The following is a 20171-nucleotide window of genomic DNA, read 5'->3' as shown; positions in this document are numbered from 1 at the left end:
GCAAGTATTGTCCGTTTGAATCTGATGTACCACTGGATCATATCGTTGAAGTATTTGACATCATCTGCTGCATTCTCTTTACACCGCCGGATGATCAACATCACATGCTCAAGACAAGCAGTGGTATAAAGATGTTTATCCGCTAAAGCAAAGAGGCATTTCTGTCCTTCTGCTCTAGTGAACATGACCGTATTACGCTTTGGGTCGATCTTGACCATCTTCATTTGATTTAGAGCACTGGCCGATCCCACAGGAGCTATCTTCGGTTTCTTCTTGAAGACTGTGGCTATCTCCTGATCCATTAGGGCGACCTCCATGATGTAACAAACAATCATCCTCTTGAGATGGTCTATAATTGGACCATATTCAGCTTCATTCGTCAAAAGGATGTTGTGCAAAACGATCCAATCATGAGGGTTTAGGTTCGGTAGATCTGCCAATGATATAAGATGTTCGGTTCTAGCAGACCCTCTTATCACCCTGAACCGAACGTTGATGAATCTTCCTTCGGTATAAGGCTTTAAGACCCGAACATTCACGATCTTCTGAGCGCTCCATGTTTGGTATTGTGGTTGAGCGGCCTTCAGATAGAAATCGATAAGCTCCTTATCGACCTCAGAATTAGGATGAGGGACTTCAAAAATATTGGAGAAGGCGTGGAAGATAAACGCCTTTTGAGTCAACGGCATATCAAAATGCGAATCGACAGAATTATTGCAGTCGAAGGATATCACCGGTTCGAGCCATAGGATGCTAGGAGTATCTATGGCCTCCTTAATCAGTCTCTCTCGAGTCCAAGCAGGGAAAAGAGTTTTCCTGCTCTCGAGGAGATCGTGGGCTTCTTTCTTCTTTCGTTCGGCTTCTTCAGCTTCGCGCGCCACACGATTGATATCATCTTTCACATTGCGACTGTTTTTGCGTTTAAGCAAGTCAGCAATGGTTTCTTTATCATCATCTTCTTCTTCCTCAGCTATGTTCTTTCCTTTGTCCTTCACACCCGAACCCGAAGTTTGACCAGTCGAAGGTGGTTCGGTTGTGTGAGCAGTTTTTGAGGAAGGAGGTGGTTTCGATCCGGACTTCGCTTCTCCCCCTTGTTTCGGATCGAACACGAAACTAGGTAAGCCTTCAATTTTGCTAAGAAGGTCCAGGGCAGGAGCAAGTTTTTCAGCAAGGGTTCGCCTCACCGAATGATTGAGAATCGGATCGTGTGCTTCCAGGATGTTGGATAGGGTAGCGTGTACATCCGAAACACAAGTTTTTATAACCTCCCGTTCGGATCGAAGAGCTTCAATCTGTTGCTGAGAGTTTGAAAGCTGAGTGCTCTTGACCTTAAGGGCGGTTGTTTTATTTGCCAAAACGTCCATTAATGAGTTTTCGGCAGCGAGATCCTCTTGAAGCTTCACAAGGCGCTCATCAATGGAGGCACGAAGGGCCGAGTTGTCGTCGCTTATGGATTGGCGAAGTGTAGCGAACGACTGTAACTCCGTTGAGACGAACATGGCCAATTGTTGAAGGATTGGTTCCAACGTTGCCTTTGTGGCGTCAGCACTCTCCTGTAAGGACTTCAACATGGAAGAGGCGTCTGAGAATAGTTTATCGACTTTTGCGGTCGCAGCCTCACAGGCTTTTGTGGAGGCATCAATGGCGGCTGTGGCTGAAGCAACAGAATCATGCTGAGCCCTGGAGAAGGCGTCAACAATCTTCTGAAGAGCGGCTTCACAGAGAGAGGATTGAGTGTTAGAGGGTGACGCAAGAAGTAAGTCAACCTTCTCGTTTAGCTCCTTTAGATGCTTCTTTGTTACTGGAGCATCGTCCTCATCGTCACTTTGAACCTGAAACGGACTAAAGTAGACCGAATCGAAGGTCATATTTTCACCGCCAAGGAAGGGGTTGTCTCCATCAGAGGCATGATCTGGAGATGGAGGGGGTGGGGAAGCTGGAGGTGTTGAGGTGTGGGTAGGTTCAGGTTGAGTGTTGGTTGGGGTTGTTTCAGGTGGTTGTTGAGTGTGGGTAGGTTCGGTTGTATGCTGGGTTTCGGTTTGAGGTGGTTCGGTTACAGGTGGTGTTTCGGTTGCACTGGTATGAACCCCCGTATCAGATACGTTGGTTGTTACCTTTGCAATTGTTGTAGTGGTATCTGTGAAAATGGGTGGTGGTATAGGGAAAGGGGTTTTAGGGATGGTGGTAGTGGGGTTTATGGTCGGAATGGAAGTAGGGATTGTTTGAGGAGGTGAGGGAATTGGTGAGACAGGAATTTCCATGTCTGGGGTAGGTGATCGGGGTGGGGTGTTGCCTCTGGGAGGGGTTTCGCCTCTTTGAGAGCCGTCCGAACCCGAACTCTCGCCTTCTGAGTCACTCGAAGAGGAAGCAATAATAAGCTTTCGCTTCGGTTGAGTCTTCCTTCTCTTCGGTTGTGGGGACTTGGCAGGTTGGGTTGGTTTCCTCTTCCTGGGAGAAGGACCTTTAGGAGCTTTGGTCACTTGCTTCCCTTTTTCTGCCTTTTTGCCCCTATGAACAGGCGTGTCAGCGTCATGGATTGACTTGAGCATTTCCTGTGTAAGTACCCTAGGACCAGACGCCTTGAACTCCTTAATGGTCCTGATGATCCTGCTGTCAGAGGGAACATCGCCATACATTGTCTCCGGAATAGAACCAACGAAAGAAAAATTGGATGCATTAGAGACGATGATCTTCGTGGTATGAAAAGTACCGATTGAAGACATCGATGCACCAGCAGCAGGTGGAATATCGAATTTGTTCATCGCCCATTTGGTGATGATTGTCCAGAACCGGGCATACGACACCTCAGAGTGTCGTGAAGAGGAAGAAAGGCTCTGGATGAGTTGCTGCCAGAGAACCAACCCATAGTCAAGATTTACGCCGTTGTAGACGCCGTACAAAATCGACAAGAACAGTCGACTTGAACCATCGGATCCGGAGCTCCGTTCAGATAAGCCCTTGAAGAGGACTGTAAACATGCCGTTCCATTGTGGCGGCAAGCAGGATTTCTTGAACTTTGCGACGGAGGTGAGGACCTCCGTGTACCCCATGTTATAAAACATGTTGTAAAGCATCCCAACCGGAATCGTCTCCGGATTAATTCTTGAAGGGTCAGCAGCCAACCCTAGCAGTGTACCAAATCGTTGTCGAGAAATGGAGGTCTTGTGATCAGCAACCTCGAAGAACACCCTTTCGACGGCTTTGTCATAGTGTGCAGTCGAATACACCTGCGATAGAATCTCCATGGGCACAGACTCAACTCTGGAAAGTGCTGGAGCGATCTGGGAGTACTTCAGGCACTCGATGATCGGAGCCATATAGGAATCGTACAACTGAGGAGTGAGGTCAATCACCAAGCATTGTTGAGAACGTATGGGAAGGATGTGTGAGGTAGCATGGACTGAGGATGATTCTGCCATTGTTGAAGGTAGAAGAAGAAGATGAACAGTGAAGCTTTTGGTAGTTTTTGCTCTCTTGGAAATTCCGGATGCAGTAAAGAGGTAAATGGGAGTATAGACTGCCTTTTATAGTGGGTGAAAGGAGAGAGAAAAATCGTTTCAAATCTTCTATGGAAATACGAAAAGGTTTCCGGAATGACAGATGCGTGACAGTTAAGGCATGCGACGATCACGTAGGAGAGAGAGTGTCAGATTCCTAGGATCACGCCGCCCAACAAGCGCCGTTTCAGAACATACCGTTTCAAATCCTCACGCGCCTTTAAGTGCCAGAGAGGTGTCGCTTGAAATTCGCACACGCGTCCATGATGTCAGTAAAAGTATGGGCGTTCCCTTTTTACCATCGTTTGAAATTCAATCCTTTTAACTCCCGCCTGAGTCAGCAATCCTTCGTCTTATCTTTTAAATGGCATCTTTTGAATTAACTTCCCACGTGGATGATTTTTGACCACAACTTTATAATTAATCACCAAATCAATAAAACAGCCTGTAATTATTAGTAACGGAATTTTGGAAAATCAAAGATTTTCGTGCGAAGAGTGTAAAAAGAAAAGAAATAAAGCAACTCTTTTTAGGAATGACTGTGATGTCAATAATGACAAGAAACAAATGATCCCGGGCACGGATCTATTCCTTCAAGATCAAGAGAGACCTCAAAGTGTTAGTGTGGTTTCCCGTTGAATGACGATCAAACATTTATTAATAAATGTTGAAAGGTTTCTTTTAATAAGGCTACTTAAGGGTGGCTTTCGCTTTGATTCAACAATTCTTATCTTGAAATAAGAAAGAAAGTGAACAAAGTAGTACTTGTGAGACCGGTGTAGTCTGTTGAACAAGTAGGTAGGAATTAATTTTAAATTGGCTTGGAAAATATAAAATCTCAGAAAAAATTAAAAACTGGATCCCAAGGAAAGAAATGTTATGGTGTTTAACAATTTCATGGGAATCACACAAAAATAAAATTTGAGATTTCAGTAGGATACATCCGTCAATTCGTTGGTGAAAACTTGAGCAAATTTATTGTTCACCGTCAATTCAGATTTGGTGTTGAATTTTGGGTTTCACTCAGCTCGTAGTTGCACGAAACTGAGATCATAAACACAGTTGTTGTGTAACCATAAACCTCAGTGGTAATTTCTGAGAGTCTCAAGGGTTACGTTGATGAAATGAATGTAATGGAGAAATGTAATGGAGATGGTGGAAGAAACTAAAGTACCTCCGCTGCAAAAATAAGGACCAAGCAGAAAATTCTTATCTCATGTGAGAAAAGAGTGAGGTAGCTTACGATTAGAATAAATGGGATAGCCTAATTGGGAAGACAAGGTTTGTTTATACCAAGTCATTAAGGCTATTATTCAGAATCTTATGAGGCTTGGGACACATACAGCAGCATACTTCTAGGGACACTTAAGTAATCCAACAATTTTATCCCCATAAACGAACAAACACATAAATTAAATAAGTAAGAAAAAAATTGGAAAGAGTAAGTAAAAAAAAACTTTGGAAAAATTTGAAGAACCGAACCCGAACGTTCGGTTGGTTTCGGTTTTGGAAAATTTTGAAAAACCGAACCCGAGCGTTCGGTTGGTTTCGGTTTTGGAAAATTTTGAAAAACCGAACCCGAGCGTTCAGTTGGTTTCGGTTTTGGAAAATTTTGAAAAACCGAACCCGAGCGTTCGGTTGGTTTCGGTTTTGGAAAATTTTGAAAAACCAATGAATTGAGACATGCAATCAGAATATACTTTTGACAATAATACAAAAAACTTTGTACAAGAAATATACAACCAAGAAAACTACCTTTGTGGTGATGAGCGAGTTAGATAATTTAACCGAACCTGAACGTTCGGTTAATTTCGCTTCTTACTTTTGAGGTTGAGAGGTAGTTTGAGGTACTGACTCTGATTCCATCATACCTAGCCCTTGTAAAATTATGTTGAATGATGCTTCAGGAAGAGCTTTGGTAAAGACGTCAGCCAGTTGATCAGTGGTTCGAAGAAAGTGTACTTCAACGTTTCCATCTTCCACATGATCTTTGATGAAGTGATACCTCAGTTCTATGTGTTTGGTTTTAGAGTGCTGCACTGGGTTATGACAGATCCTAATTGCACTTTCAGAGTCACAATATAGTGGGATCTTCTTCATATTAAGTCCATAGTCTCGAAGTTGACTCTGGATCCAAATCACTTGGGAGGTGCAGGATGCAGCAGCTATGTATTCAGCTTCGGCAGTAGACAACGACACGCACGTTTGTTTCTTTGATTGCGAGCTCACCAACTTCCCATCAAGGAATTGACAGCCGCCAGTGGTGCTTTTTCTGTCGAGTCCACATCCTCCAAGGTCTGCATCTGAATAGGCTTGAACGAAGAAGCCTGAGTTGGAAGGTTACCATAGACCTAAGGAGGCAGTTCGCTTGAGATAACGTAAAATGTTCTTTGCTGCAAGCATGTGAGGTTCGCGTGGGTTTGCCTGAAATCTAGCACAGTAACACACAGAAAACATGATGTCAGGCCTGCTAGCAGTAAGATACATCAGTGAGCCTATCATTTGTCGATAGAGCGTGATATCAACAGCCGGTTTGTCTAGGGATGGAGTTAGCTTGGTGCCGAATGCCATTGGGACTTTGACTTTGGAGTCTCCCATCATACCAAACTTTGCAAGGAGAGTCTTCATGTAAGCTTCCTGATTGATAAAGATACCTTCGGGTCCCTGTCTAATATTTAAACCAAGGAAAAAGTTAATAGGACCCATTGAGCTCATTTCAAATTTAGTCTCCATCAGCTTTCTGAATTCAGCTGTTAGGCTGGGATTCATTGAGCCAAAGATGATGTCATCGACATAAATTTGAACTATCATAAGGTGGTTACCTTCCTTTTTGCGAAAGAAGGTTGGGTCAACCGAACCTTGTTTGAATTTGGACATCTTTAAGAATTTAGTTAGCGTTTCATACCAGGCTCTCGGAGCTTGTTTGAGTCCATACACAGCTTTATCCAGAATGTAGCAATGATTTGGATACTTTTCGTTCACGAACCCAGGAGGTTGCTCCACGTACACAGTTTCTTCTAGTTCTCCATTAAGAAATGCACACTTGACGTCCATTTGGAAAACATCGAAGTTTTTGTGGGCAACATAAGCAAGAAATATTCGTACAGATTCCAGCCTGGCTACAAGAGCGAAAGTCTCTTCATAATCAATCCCTTCCTCCTGACAATATCCTTTTACCACCAGACGAGCTTTGTTCCTTATCACGTTCCCTTCCTTGTCCATTTTATTCCTAAAGACCCATTTGAGACCAACAACCGAGGCATCTGGAGGAGTTGGAATGAGGCGCCAAACTTTGTTCCTTTCAAATTCATTCAGTTCGTCTTGCATCGCTTGAACCCAATCGGAGTGATCGAGAGCAGTGTTAACTGTCTTCGGTTCAACTTTTGATACGAAAGAGTTAAACATACAAAACTCAACTTTGGAAAATAAGGATGTCTGTTTTGCCTTCAGTTGTGATCGGGTCAGAACCTTTTCAGAGACATCACCAACCACTTGAGAGATAGGATGATCTCTGGTCCATTTGGTGAGAGGAGGATAGTTTGGATCAAAGGTTGGGTCTAGTTCAGCACTGATCATTTCTTCTGGCTCGGATTGGCTTTTGTAGTCGAGTGACATATCACCATGCTCCCCCTCGATTGATGAGCTATGAGAAACTTGAGGTTCAAAGGTTTCTTGTGGTGCTGGGCTTTCAGGCGTTGATGCACCTTCGGTTGGTGAAGCACTTTCGGTTGGAGTTGGACTTTCGGTAGCAGTTGTAGAGCTTGGCTCCCCCTCAACATGTGAGCTTGGCTCCCCCTCAACTGAAGCATCATTGGATGGAGGTTCACCAGAATTCGATCCTCCTTCGTTCATTCTCCTGGCAGCTTCTTCGACAATTTGTTTCATATGGTCTACCTTGTTGTCTGCTGCACCTGCTTCTGAGAGAGTAGCTTTCTCTGGTTCGTCAAATAGCTCCATAAATTTCTCGTATAGATTAGCGATCGAGACTGTGACGTGGCTAGTTTGAGGAAAGATTTCCCCAGCTGTGTCTTCTTTGGCCTGTAGCTTTTTGACATAGCTATCATCGAAAGTCACATAATAAGTCTCTTCGATTTTCCTCGAACGCTTGTTTAGGACTCTGTATGCTTTGGAAGTGAGAGAGTAGCCCAGAAAGATTCCCTCGTCGGCTTTGACATCGAACTTGTTACGGTGTTCTTTAGAGTTAAAGATGAAACACCGTGAGCCGAACACGTGGAAAAATTTCACATTAGGCTTCCTGTTGTTGAGAATCTCATATGGTGTGAGCGTGAATCGCTTGTTGAGATATGACATGTTTTGTGTAAAACAAGCAGCAGAAATAGCATCAGCCCAAAAATAAAGAGGTAAGGAAGCGAAACTTAGCATTGTTCGGGCAACTTCACACAAAGATCGGTTTCGTCTTTCGACAATTCCGTTTTGTTGAGGTGTGTAGGGAGCTGAGAAGTTGTGACTTATTCCCTTTTCTGCCAGAAATTCTTCAAATTCCCTGTTCTTGAATTCCAGACCATTGTCGCTCCTGATGTTGCGAACGACCTTCTTGAGTTGTACCTCAATCTGCTTGATGAACACTTTCAGCTTATGAGTCGCTTCAGATTTGAGCTTTAGAAAGAACACCCATGTAAATCGCGAAAAGTCATCAACAACAACAAGAATATACTTGTTACCACCGATGCTTTCTTTAGATGATGGACCACACAAATCAATATGAAGTAATTCGAGTGGTTCAACAACTTTCGTGTTAATTATAGATGGATGACTTTGACGACTCTGCTTCCCCAATTCACATGCAGCGCACAAATGATCTCTGTCGAACTTGAGCAATCAAAGACCTCGAACATGGCCTCCAATGACAAGTTTGTTTATGTCTTTAAAATTGAGATGAGAGAGTCTTCGGTGCCACAACCAGCTTTCGTCAGATTGTGCTTTTGATAACAAGCATATAGCTGGGTTTCCTTTGATGGGTTTGAGGTTTAGAGGAAACATTTCACCCTTACGCTCTGATTTGAGAATTACTTTCTTCGTCTTCTTCTCAATAATTTCAGAGCCTTCATCGTCGAATGAGATTTTAAGACCTGTACCTCCAACAAGCTGAGATACACTGATGAGGTTGTGTTGCAATCCCTCCACATATGCCACCTTCCTTATAGTAAAATCACCATTGGTAATCATTCCGTATCCCTTTATGGTGCCGAAAGAGTTGTTTCCAAACTTGACGTTGCCACCATTTGAAAGAGACCTGTATTCCCTGAGCTCTTCTTTCCTTCCTGTCATGTGACGCGAGCAGCCACTATCGATGTACCATTCTTCGTCAAACTGCTCGTCACTTATAACCTGCAAAAATTAAGCAGATTTAGGAACCCAAAGTTTCTTGGGTCCTCGTGAGCCTTTCATAGGAACAGGAATAGTAAGAGAGATGTCAACTAGATACATTCGTTTTATTAGTGTTGTTTCATCTTTATTTTTGATGGTAAAAACTTTGATTTTATTAGGATTAGGTGCATTCGGTTTAGATTCTGGTTTGGATGCAGAAACCTTCTGTTTGCCCTTTTGTTCAGCTGACGAATGAGATTTTTGAGAACGAGTTGAGTGAACTTTTGAGTGAGATCGAGATGAATTTGAAGAAGTAGAAGAATTAGATGAGTGAGAAGGGGATGACTTCTTGGCTGGAGACTCTAGGTGACCCTTTTGCTTTTGATTATTGGTGGGACTGACCTTAGAGTTTTGATCTCTTTTGATTTGAGAACCGAACCTTTGCTTTTGGTTGGAGTTGTTCTCTGAACCGAGCCTTTGCTTTCGGTTGGAGTCGTTCTCTGAACCGAACCTTTGCTTTCGGTTGGAGTCATCTTCAGAACTGAACCTTTGCTTTCGGTTGGTATTCTTTTCCGAACCGAACCTTGGCTTTTGGTTGTTGTGGCTCTCATGCTTTTTAACAGGATTATTCTCAAACTTCAGATTCTTGTCCTGATGAGAGAAATATGCATTCTGGGATTGCCAGAATTGTTTCCTTTCAGAGAGATTCTTCCTGTATCTCTGGTTCCTTTCACGTTTCTGATTCCTCATCTGCTTCGGTTGATGATGGATATTGGCTTTCATGTTCGGTTTCTCTTTTGCTGGTTCACTTTGAACTGTGGAAGTTTCACTTTGAACTGAGGAACTAGAGGGAATGTCTTCTTTTGCCGAACTTCCATTTTCTAGAGGAATATCTTTCGTACCACTGGTACTTGGCACATCGAAATTATCTGGCTTGTTCAAGGGATCTGGTATGTATCTACCTTTACTTATCCATGAGGTCCTTTCTGATAAGCCTACCGTTTCATGTGCATTATCAATTGGAGCTGACCAGAAGAACTCATCGCAGCCATCCGCATTGTCTTCGTTTACAATTGCTGTGAGTTCAGCAGTCTGATGTTCGGTTACTCCTGTGACCTTGTAAACTTGATTTGGAGTGGTCCTAACCTTTTGATAGACAACGGCTTTTTCTGCTAAGATCGGGGACTTTTGTTGGGACACTCGAGCGAACTCCACTGAATTTTCTGAAATTAGATTCTTGTGGTTTTTAGGTTCGCTTTTCACAAATTCTGAGCAGTCAACCGTGTCCTCTACAGAAATTTCACTCATATTGTCATCCTCATTAAGCTCAGATGCATTTTCAACATCAATTTTGTTTTCTGAGCTCAAGTTGGCGTTTAAAGAGTCAAATTTTTGTATGGTTTCGGTTCTCAGTTTAAGTCTATCATTTTCATCTAAAAGGTTTTTGAGCATATCTTTATGGTCCTTGGATTTAATGAAAGATTCAATTTTGTCCAGTCCATACATATAGGTCGGATTGACGTCATCAGATGATATTACACTTTCATAATTATAGGCTTCAGCATCAATTTCATCCTCCTTAAACTCAAGGAAGGGCAGAATCATGCAATGAATCTTTTGTCCTATCTCACAATCCAAGTGAAGCTGAGTAATATTAGTATAAAGACGTTTTGCAATCAAACAAAAAACATTTCGTTGTTTTAACAACTTTAAATTGTCTCTCTGTAAATAAATGTTTTCGTCTTTTATTTTAACTAATTCAGACTCCTTCAACTCGATCCACATGCGCCGCTCCTCACTCTTCGAAGACGCCCTGCTTAATTGATCAGACAGGTTAGAATTGGTGACTCGAGTTTGAGTTAAACTACTATCTAGATGAGAGATTCGAGAGTTAACACCTTTTAGTTCTTTTTCATATGAGCTTTGTGGTACTTTAAATGAAACAAAAATCGATTGTACCTTCTTGATCAGTTCATCGAGCTCGTTGAACTGCACGCTGAGCGGTTTGGCCGTAAAGCACATATCCTGCTGCTCCTTCGGTTCATTGCTTCCACCATCAGTGTTGTATCCCCTCATCTGAGATACTTCAGACACCATCAAGCACCTGCCTCCACTGCTCTCCTCTTTAGCCACACAGGCCTTTCCATGCGAAGGCATCCTCACTTCATCGTCTTCGGAGTCGGTTGACCAGACTTCCACGCCACCGAACTCGTCATCAGCAACCGAACCTTGCACAATTAGAGCATTCATGGAAGGGTTAGCGGTAGATTTCTTCTTCCTTATCTCATCAAGCTTTTTCTGCAGCAAAGCTTCCTCATCCTTTTCAGCCAACTTTTTGAGGACACAATCCTTAGCATAGTGATTTTTCCCACCACAGTAGTAACAGCTTACTCCAGAATCAACATCTGCCTTCGGTTCCTTCTTGGGCTCTTCAACCTTCGGTTCATTGTTAACCTTTTATGAACTATAACTCCCTGCCAGTTTCGATTTTTGTTGCTGAGGAATCTCTTCTTAATGAACCTCTTGGGGTTAGACACCATCATAGCATAATCCTCCGACGTGAGGTCATACTCCTCCAGGTTGAGGTCTTCGTCCTCCATCACAGCTTTACTTTTTGACAAGAGGGCCACCGAACCTAGGCTTGAAACAACGTTCTTTTCCTGCAGCACAATCTTCTCCTGGGACTTGAGAATACCCACCAGTTTCGCCAAAGAATATGATTTAAACTGCTCTTGGGCTATAACTGTAGACACCACTGCTCTCCACTCTGACCTTAGACCATTTAGAAACGTAACCTTCTGCTCGATAAGCTTCCTTTCAATGTCATGTTTGATCATCTTGCTGAGAAGATGATTGAAGCGATCGAACGTTTGGGTCACAGTTTCTTCGGCTCCTTGCCTAAATTCTCCAAACTCAGATAAGAGCAAGGTTTGGATAGAGTGTTCAAGATCCTCGTCTGTAGAGTACAGTTCACAAAGTCTATCCCAAACTTCCTTTGCCGTCGTGCATGAGCTTACCAACCTGAAGGTGTCGGACTGAAGGGTGAATCTGATCAATCGTAATGCCTTGATATTACACTGGAATTTATCCTTTTCATCTTGCGCAATATCTTTGACATCCTTCAGTAGATCATTATACTCCTTTTGAGTTTTAATAATCCTCGACGTTGCAGAATGAGAGAAAGGTCCATTAATGATTGCTTCCCATATGAGGTATCAATTATCCTCAGATCCTATAACGTAGTCTTCGAAGTGATGTGCCCAGACTTCATAATCATGGGTATATAGGATGGGAATCTTCGTGGTTGAACCGATGTTGTTGGAAATATTGATGGGATTCAATTGCGACTCGTCCATTATGATCGAATAACCTGTTCAAAGATCAGACTTGTAATAAATCAGATTAGGGCAAAACAATAAATATCAAGATATGTCAATAATGAGATGACGGCTCAATAAATATCAGTTATTGCGAAAAAACCCTAATTGAAACCTTTTCACAGAAAAGAAGTGTATCGATTACACAGCCTCCTGCTCTGATACCAATTGATGAGATTAAAACTTAATCTGGAAGATCGATCAGATCTTAAACAGGTAAATAAATATTTAAACAGCAAGAATGAACGCAAAATAAAGAACAACTCAAGGATGAATCAAATGTGTCGAATGATTATAAAATAAACCCTCAGAAGAGCTCGATCAAGAAAATCAACTGTAGAGGGTTGGAGGTTTACAAGAACAATAAAGAAATCTACACCGCTATCGTAATGATCGTTACTTCTCTTAAATCGATTCACTAATATGCATGCAAGCATATCTTTATATAGTAAACCTAATAAACTCACGATTGGACAGGCCCAAAACCGGAGTACAAAACAAATGGGCCCAATGACGCAATCTTCAAACGAGTCTTCAACTCAACAATTAAGGCGAGTGGATGTCAAGGGAGGGGATCATAGTCTTTCAACTCATCTGGAATATCACGGAGCAGCTTCGTGCCCCTGTTCTGGTCCCCGATGCAGCCCCGTCATCAGTAGCTAAAACCAAGGTCGGCCCTCCCCCATAAGGCCCCGGAAGTTGTATCTTATCGAGTGGACTTATCAGCATCACGCTTCAAAAAAAGTGTCCAACTCTGCGCGTGACTCGCATTGGCAACTTTATCCCACCCTACATCAGCCGGTGTGTGTGAGCTTCGCTCCTTATAGCTATAGCTCTACACCGTCGCCGGCCACTTTCGTTCCTCTACCGTATCCATTGATGGGATTGCTTCTCACTTCGGTCAATTAGCAATAATTTTTCTGTGGACTTCCGGAAATCTCTTTCATGTAGCTTGGCAAGGAAATTTTGAGTTATGGGTACAGGACCCTTTACATGTAAGACCTATTGCTCATGCAATTTGGGATCCTCATTTTGGTCAACCGGCTGTAGAAGCTTTTACTCGAGGGGGTGCTCTTGGCCAAGTGAATATCGCCTATTCTGGTGTTTATCAGTGGTGGTATACAATCAGTTTACGAACTAATGAAGATCTATATACTGGACCTCTTTTTCTATTATTAATTTCTACCATATCTTTTATAGCGGGTTGGTTACACCTACAACCGAAATGGAAACCGAGTGTTTCGTGGTTCAAAAATGCAGAATCTCGTCTCAATCATCATTTATCAGGACTCTTCGGCGTAAGTTCCTTGGCTTGGACAGGGCATTTAGTCCATGTCGCTATTCCTGCATCCAGAGGGGAGTACGTTCGATGGAATAATTTCTTAGATGTATTACCACATCCCCAAGGGTTAGGCCCACTTTTTACAGGTCAGTGGAATCTTTATGCTCAAAATCCCGATTCAGGTAGTCATTTATTTGGTACCTCCCAAGGAGCAGGAACTGCCATTTTAACCCTTCTCGGGGGATTCCATCCACAAACCCAAAGTTTATGGCTGACTGATATGGCTCATCATCATTTAGCTATTGCATTTCTTTTTCTTATTGCTGGGCATATGTATAGAACTAATTTTGGGATTGGGCACAGTATGAAAGATCTTTTAGATGCACATATCCCTCCGGGAGGGCGATTGGGACGTGAGCATAAGGGCCTTTATGACACAATTAATAATTCGCTTCATTTTCAATTAGGGTTTGCTGTAGCTTCTTTAGGGGTTATTACTTCTTTGGTAGCTCAACACATGTACTCTTTACCCGCTTATGCATTTATAGCACAAGACTTTACTACTCAAGCTGCATTATATACTCATCACCAATACATTGTAGGATTCATCATGACAGGATCTTTTGCTCATGGAGCTATATTTTTTATTAGGGATTACAATCCGGAACAGAATGAGGATAATGTATTGGCACGAATTTTAGAGCATAAAGAAGCTATTATATCTCATTTAAGTTGGGCCAGCCTCTTTTTGGGTTTCCATACCTTGGGACTTTATGTTCATAATGATGTCATGCTTGTCTTTGGTACTCCGGAGAAGCAAATCTTAATCGAACCTATATTTGCTCAATGGATACAATCTGCTCATGGTAAAACTTCATATGGGTCCGATATACTTTTATCTTCAACGAATGGCCTGACATTCAATGCGGGTCGAAGCATATGGTTGTCGGGTTGGTTAAATGCTATTAATGAGAATAGTAATTCACTATTCTTAACAATAGGTCTTGGGGACTTTTTGGTTCATCATGCTATTGCTCTGGGTTTACATACAACTACGTTGATCTCAGTAAAATTAAAGGAGGGGTTCAGTACGAACGAAGAAATTTCGAACAAAAGGGTCGGAACTCGCCGATAGGAAAGGAGAGAAAAACAAAGCAATGCCAAGAGCTCCGTCAATCCGCTGTTCATCGATAGACGAAGCTCTCTCTTTATCATCTCGCGCCAGATGCAACAAAGGATGAGTCATTTTTCCTTCTCGCGAACCACGGAAGCGCCTAGCACCCAGAGGAACAAAGCTTCTTTGGGAAAACAACGCATAAAAAGGGATGGCCTGTCAAAAGTCCGGCTCCTTCGCGAACGAAGTTCAGAATCAACAAGGGTTCGTAGAACGAAGGGAGTGTACAACTGGGTCGTAGCCCCAGTTTTTTGTTCGTAACTAGGGAGAGATAGAATGGAGTTCTTCATGAAGTTTGAGAAAAAGGAATAAAAAAGACTTTCTCTATGGCCTCCTCGTTTTGAGACATTATGGCTTTGGAGTCGACCCCGGTAACAAAGAAGGAATCCATAAAAACTTAGGATCCGACACCATGATAAAATACTACCCTCATGATTAGACCATGTCCCTGAGATTTGATAAAAGAAAGGTGCATTTGCGGTTAATTCGATGTTATTGGATAAGTTATTAGGAATATGACGGAAGGGAAGACCAAGGAAAGAAAGAAGAATGCACCAAAATGCAGGTGCTGCACCAAACACTGGTGGTTCTTTCTTGTTGTAAGTGAATGCAACAAAAAGACCCGGAAATAACGAATAATGAAACAATTCATATATTGACGTGCTCATTTCAAAATTTATGCTTTGTTATTCCCATCATCCTGTGGTTTCAGGATGATCCACAAGAAAGGTAGCAGGATTCGAACCTACACTTTGACCATGCCTCACCGCCTTTAACCCATTAGTCTCCGTTACAAGGTAGGACGGGGGTGAGGAAAGGCAGAAATGAGTTCATGTTACAACGATCCCTATGGAAGGGAAATTTATCAATATTTTTGGCTCGCAATAAAGCTAGGGTCCTGTTCGGGCAAGCTATTGATTCCATTACCGAACCAAACAAGATTATTCCCTTAGTCCTATCTATCCACCTCTCCAGGCACAATATCTTGAGTACCTATGATGGTGACCACATCTGCTGGCATGTGATGTTTGGACAAAGAATCGAGTCCTTGTGAATGGGCAGAGCCAGGTGCTCTTATTTTACAACGGTAGGGACGATTGCTTCCATTACTGACCAGAAAGACACCAAATTCTCCCTTAGGTGCTTTAAGTGCGGTATAGGTAGAAGGAGCATCTACGGAAAAACCTTCTATATAAGGTTCAAAATGGTGAATTGAGGTAGAGTAGACCGATGATCCTGTAGTCATTTGGCCGACTATTGAAAGAAAAAGCTTGCATCTGCTCCCCCTATTATATAACCGGTCCTATCTCTCTCCAAACCTAATGTGGTAGTTTCCCATCATAGGGCTTTCTATCTATAGATTAAGCCATTACCAAACCAAGGAGCGAGTTCGTTCATAAGTCAGTTGACTGCTTCTATAGATAAGGTGGAGCGTCCTTGGCTCAGCATTATATCCTTATTAGTAAGGCTTCGGCCCTACTACAGCGCTTCGCTAACTCGAAGCGCCTCGCTATGTGAATCTAGCTTCACTAACGTTCGGCTAAGTCTTGAACCTTCGCGCCGACCGTTCGCTTTCTCAGTAGCAAAAGCGCTTTTCTTTGCCCCTTAAGTAGAAGGAAAAGAAAGATATTCTTGGTTTTCTTGCTCCCGCTTCCTCATCTGTGCTCATCAAGCCAACTTTGCTCTTTGGGAGGTGGAAGAGCGGTTGAAGCGGATAGGCCGCATCGAAGATATATTTAGATATATACACGGTTACGGTTATCTCGAACTGCGTTCCGGAAAAAGTAGCGTACTTGAGAAAGAAGGGGTGGGCACTCCCTAAATAGGAATAGAGCTACTTTACAAATAGGGCTAATTACTTCGCACTTGACTGTGATAGCCCTCTCGATACCTTATTGGAGCTTTGTAACTAGTGGCCGGTTTCCCGTCGCTAGAGCCTTTTCCCAGTGCAAGGAGCCCCAACGAGGAAGGCGTTAGTGGTTTATGGTCCATAATGCTAATCCCTCTTTTTGTGCTACCCCTACTCCTAGGGCGGGAAGAAGATAAGAAAAGGCCAAGCATTCTCTTGGTTTCCCAAACTGTTGCTTCTAAAGACTGCCCTCTCTCGGTTGGATGTTGGTCCAACCTACTATGAGGATCCCGTATCCAGCAACCCAACCTATACAAAGGGCATCCATCAAAGCCCCTTTACTAGATTGGAGCTATGAAGCTTACCTTATTTTTATTAAAAAGGGAAATGGATTTTTCAGCTGGTGCGCAGTAGCGCACTTCCGTTTTCCCTTGACTAGTAGGGGTCCCGTGGTTCCTATGCCGCCGCCTTTCCCGGTCCTTTTCTTTTAGTGCTTCGACCCGAAGCGATAGCTTCTAGCTAGTTCAGTGGATAAGATGGTTACGCTCCACCTCACTCAAGAATGGGAAGACAGTGGTCTGCCAGCAAGCTCGTTCTGATCTTGGACGCAGTACATTGGAATCCTGAAGCACCACCACGAACGCTACCGCGCGTCCGCCTGCGGTGTGGTAAGGCACCACCCTATTGTGCCAGCAGCCAACTCCTGTGTGTCAGCTTAGTTATCCTCATCAATCCACTTACTTGATGTCTAGCTTCCCAACTGGTAGACGGTTCCTTTTCCCCCCAGATCAATGAAGAAAGGAGAAGTCACTTGATTCTTCCGAAGAACCGAAAGCAAAGTGCTATGCCGAGGCGGGGGGACGGGAAAAGAAGCGGCTCCGAAGAAAGAAATTTGGGTTCCCAATGCTTCTCCACGCTCAACGAGATGTGCCAACCTTGGGATGCTTTACTCCTAACCCCACAAGGTTCCGAGACGGAGCTTAACCTGAGTCTCGATTAAGAACGGCGATGACCTATGTTTCACACGGCCCACGATTCCATGGATAGTTTCATTCGAGATAGTGATGGAGGACATAGCTTATGATCATCGGCTTTGATCATTCCACTAGGAATTTGATTAGGACATTGCACAATGATCCGAACACTTTGTCGCATCTCTTCGATACGAATACAGTAACGATCATAGCGATCTTCTCTGGTACCTACTGGTACGTCAGGATCCAATTTGTCATGAACATCGTAAGGTGCTGCTCTTCGCGAATCCCAGCATACCCCTAGTTGGGATGGGTAGGCCCACCACTTCACTTTCACTTAGGCCCGGGCCAAGTCAGTGGGGGGACCCTGTCGAGCTCCTTCCCCCGGACCAGGGAAGATGTATGAGGCTGGTAAGGTAAGTACATCGATTCATCTCTAGCATCCAGACTTAGGTCATTAAACCCTTATTCCGGTGTCCTTGGATGAGAATCTTTCTATACTATACGCATGCCTTCTGGCACAACACACACCCACTCAGAAGAGCACACCACCCTAATCCCTAAAGAAGAGAGGGAAAGAGCGGAAAAGTTGGTTTGACGTCAACAGTTCTTCCTTGTTCCGACAAAGAGTGTGTTTCCTTATTCTTTTTTAGCTTTGAGCTTGGTTCAGCTTGGACACGTCCTCACTCGTTCTTTTTTTTTCAAGATCTTTGAGCCTCATAAGGATTCTTCTAACTGGTCTGTCCCAGTGCCAATAGACCCACTCCAATCTCGGGAACCTTTCCTGAGCTACTAAAATCTTGGAAATCGACTAGCCTTACTTCTTTCGGGGCTCCATCCCTCTTGACTATATAGGTAGGGGCTTAGCTGCTCCTAGTCAGATAAAAGTTCTCTACTGGGCTCTCGGCTACCCTGAACTACTAAAAACCCAGTCTTTCATGTGCTTGCCCAGCCTCTTCCACTAGAAAGAGCTTCTTCTCTTAAGGCTTCTTGCCAGTAGTGAGAAAAACCTTGCTTATCTATCTTTAGAAAGAGGATAGAGACAAAGATAACTAGATCAATGTCTTCGGTCTTCGTCTGCTAGAACCTTCAAGGAAGATGCAAAAGACAGTACAGATGATCTGTCTAGCCCTTATCCTGCTAACGACACCCTTCTTATCTACGAAATTGACCCTTCCTTTCCTTCCCCAGCTTTGAGTGAAGTTCCTTCCATCAACAGTTAAGTCATTAGTACCAGAGCCTATTCTTTCAATTGTGCAATTAGTTCTTCCACTTTGCTCAATAGCCGGAGATGAAATAGCGAAGGTTACGTTCACATTTCTAAGCGCGGTTCTTCCTCCATCAGATCATGCATAATCAACAGGAGAGAGCCAAGCAAGGTTGACGAGAGCAGCGTATTATTTCACAATTACCCAAACTCGAGCAAGGGTAGCAACGGTTACTGATTACATGACTGAACCACTAGGAGCTTCTTCTATGCAATCAATGCCATTATCTTTCCATCAATCCGATTTAATTAATCAATCGAAATCTTTCATTTTATCGGGAATTTTTGGTTGTTCTTCGCCTTACCGAGTTGATAACATCTACACTGGAAACATGAAGTCTACCAACGGTTATTGCGAACTGTTCCTACATTCACAGCTCTTATTTTTCCAACAACTAGGCCATCCAAGGGGAGGGATGACAACCCTAGCCCAACTAACTTCACTCTTATGATGATTCAATTGCTTACACCGACTACTGGTTGAGTTGCTATGAAAGCAATTACCTTTCTTACAGCAGGGCAGATGATTTCACAGTTAGCAAATCTTTCTTCTGAACTCTCACAAAAGAGCTTACTCTCTTTCGAAAGACCGGATACGGTTAGATCTAATTCTAGCACTTAGAGTGTCCTGCTCCCCCCTTTGCCATTGTCACTACTTGTACCTGACCCCGTCGGCTCGACATTTTTGCAAACACCGACCTGACCCTTACTCAATAGGGCAATTCAAAGAGGAGAACGAGGACAGCTGACTACCGCTAAAAGTCAGACTACGAGTACACATTGTATGATTGAAAACTGCCGCTGCATACTACCCGGTAATTGCAGGTCTGACTGATGCCTTCTCTCCAACAGCTGCTTCAATCAATGTAAAGTCTGACTACGAGGCCTCTTAGCCCGCAGCTGACTACTTATTGAAATGAAAGACCGAACATTTAAGGCGAACTGTTTCTCGTCTTCAAAAAAGTATCAAAATGCAGTTATATAAGCTATCACTTTTGCAATTCAAGATCAGCTCATCGAAGGGAAAAGTGAGAGTATCAAAATGCAGTTATATGAGCATCGAGTTGATAATTTGCCTAGTGAGAAAGCCAGGAAAAGACCCAACAGGCATACAAACACACTCTCCTGGGGCAGCAGAGGAAGGCAAGATTTCTTAGGAGTTTCAAATCTCAAAAAAGGCTTTCTTTTAGGCGCTTCCTCTCCTTTCAGTCGAGCTAGGCTAAAGACTTTCTCTTTCTAGCCAAGCAAGCTTCATGCTGAAACTATCTTCCTTCTTTGTCTTTGTGCGAGACTAGGGGAGGTTGTAAGGTAGCAGGAATAGATCTACTATGCCTTGAATCGGGTTTTCACTCCTCTCCCCTCACTACTCTCTTTGGTTCTGCCTTGTTGAGGCCAGTAGAGGTAGAATTTTCACAGCTAACTC

The sequence above is a fragment of the Lactuca serriola genome, chromosome 5 (genome assembly GCF_051521515.1).
Source record: "Lactuca serriola cultivar US96UC23 chromosome 5, Lser_US96UC23_V15, whole genome shotgun sequence".
NCBI lineage: Eukaryota > Viridiplantae > Streptophyta > Magnoliopsida > Asterales > Asteraceae > Lactuca > Lactuca serriola.
The sequence above is the reverse complement of the archived record's forward strand: the minus strand, read 5'-3'. Positions refer to the sequence as shown.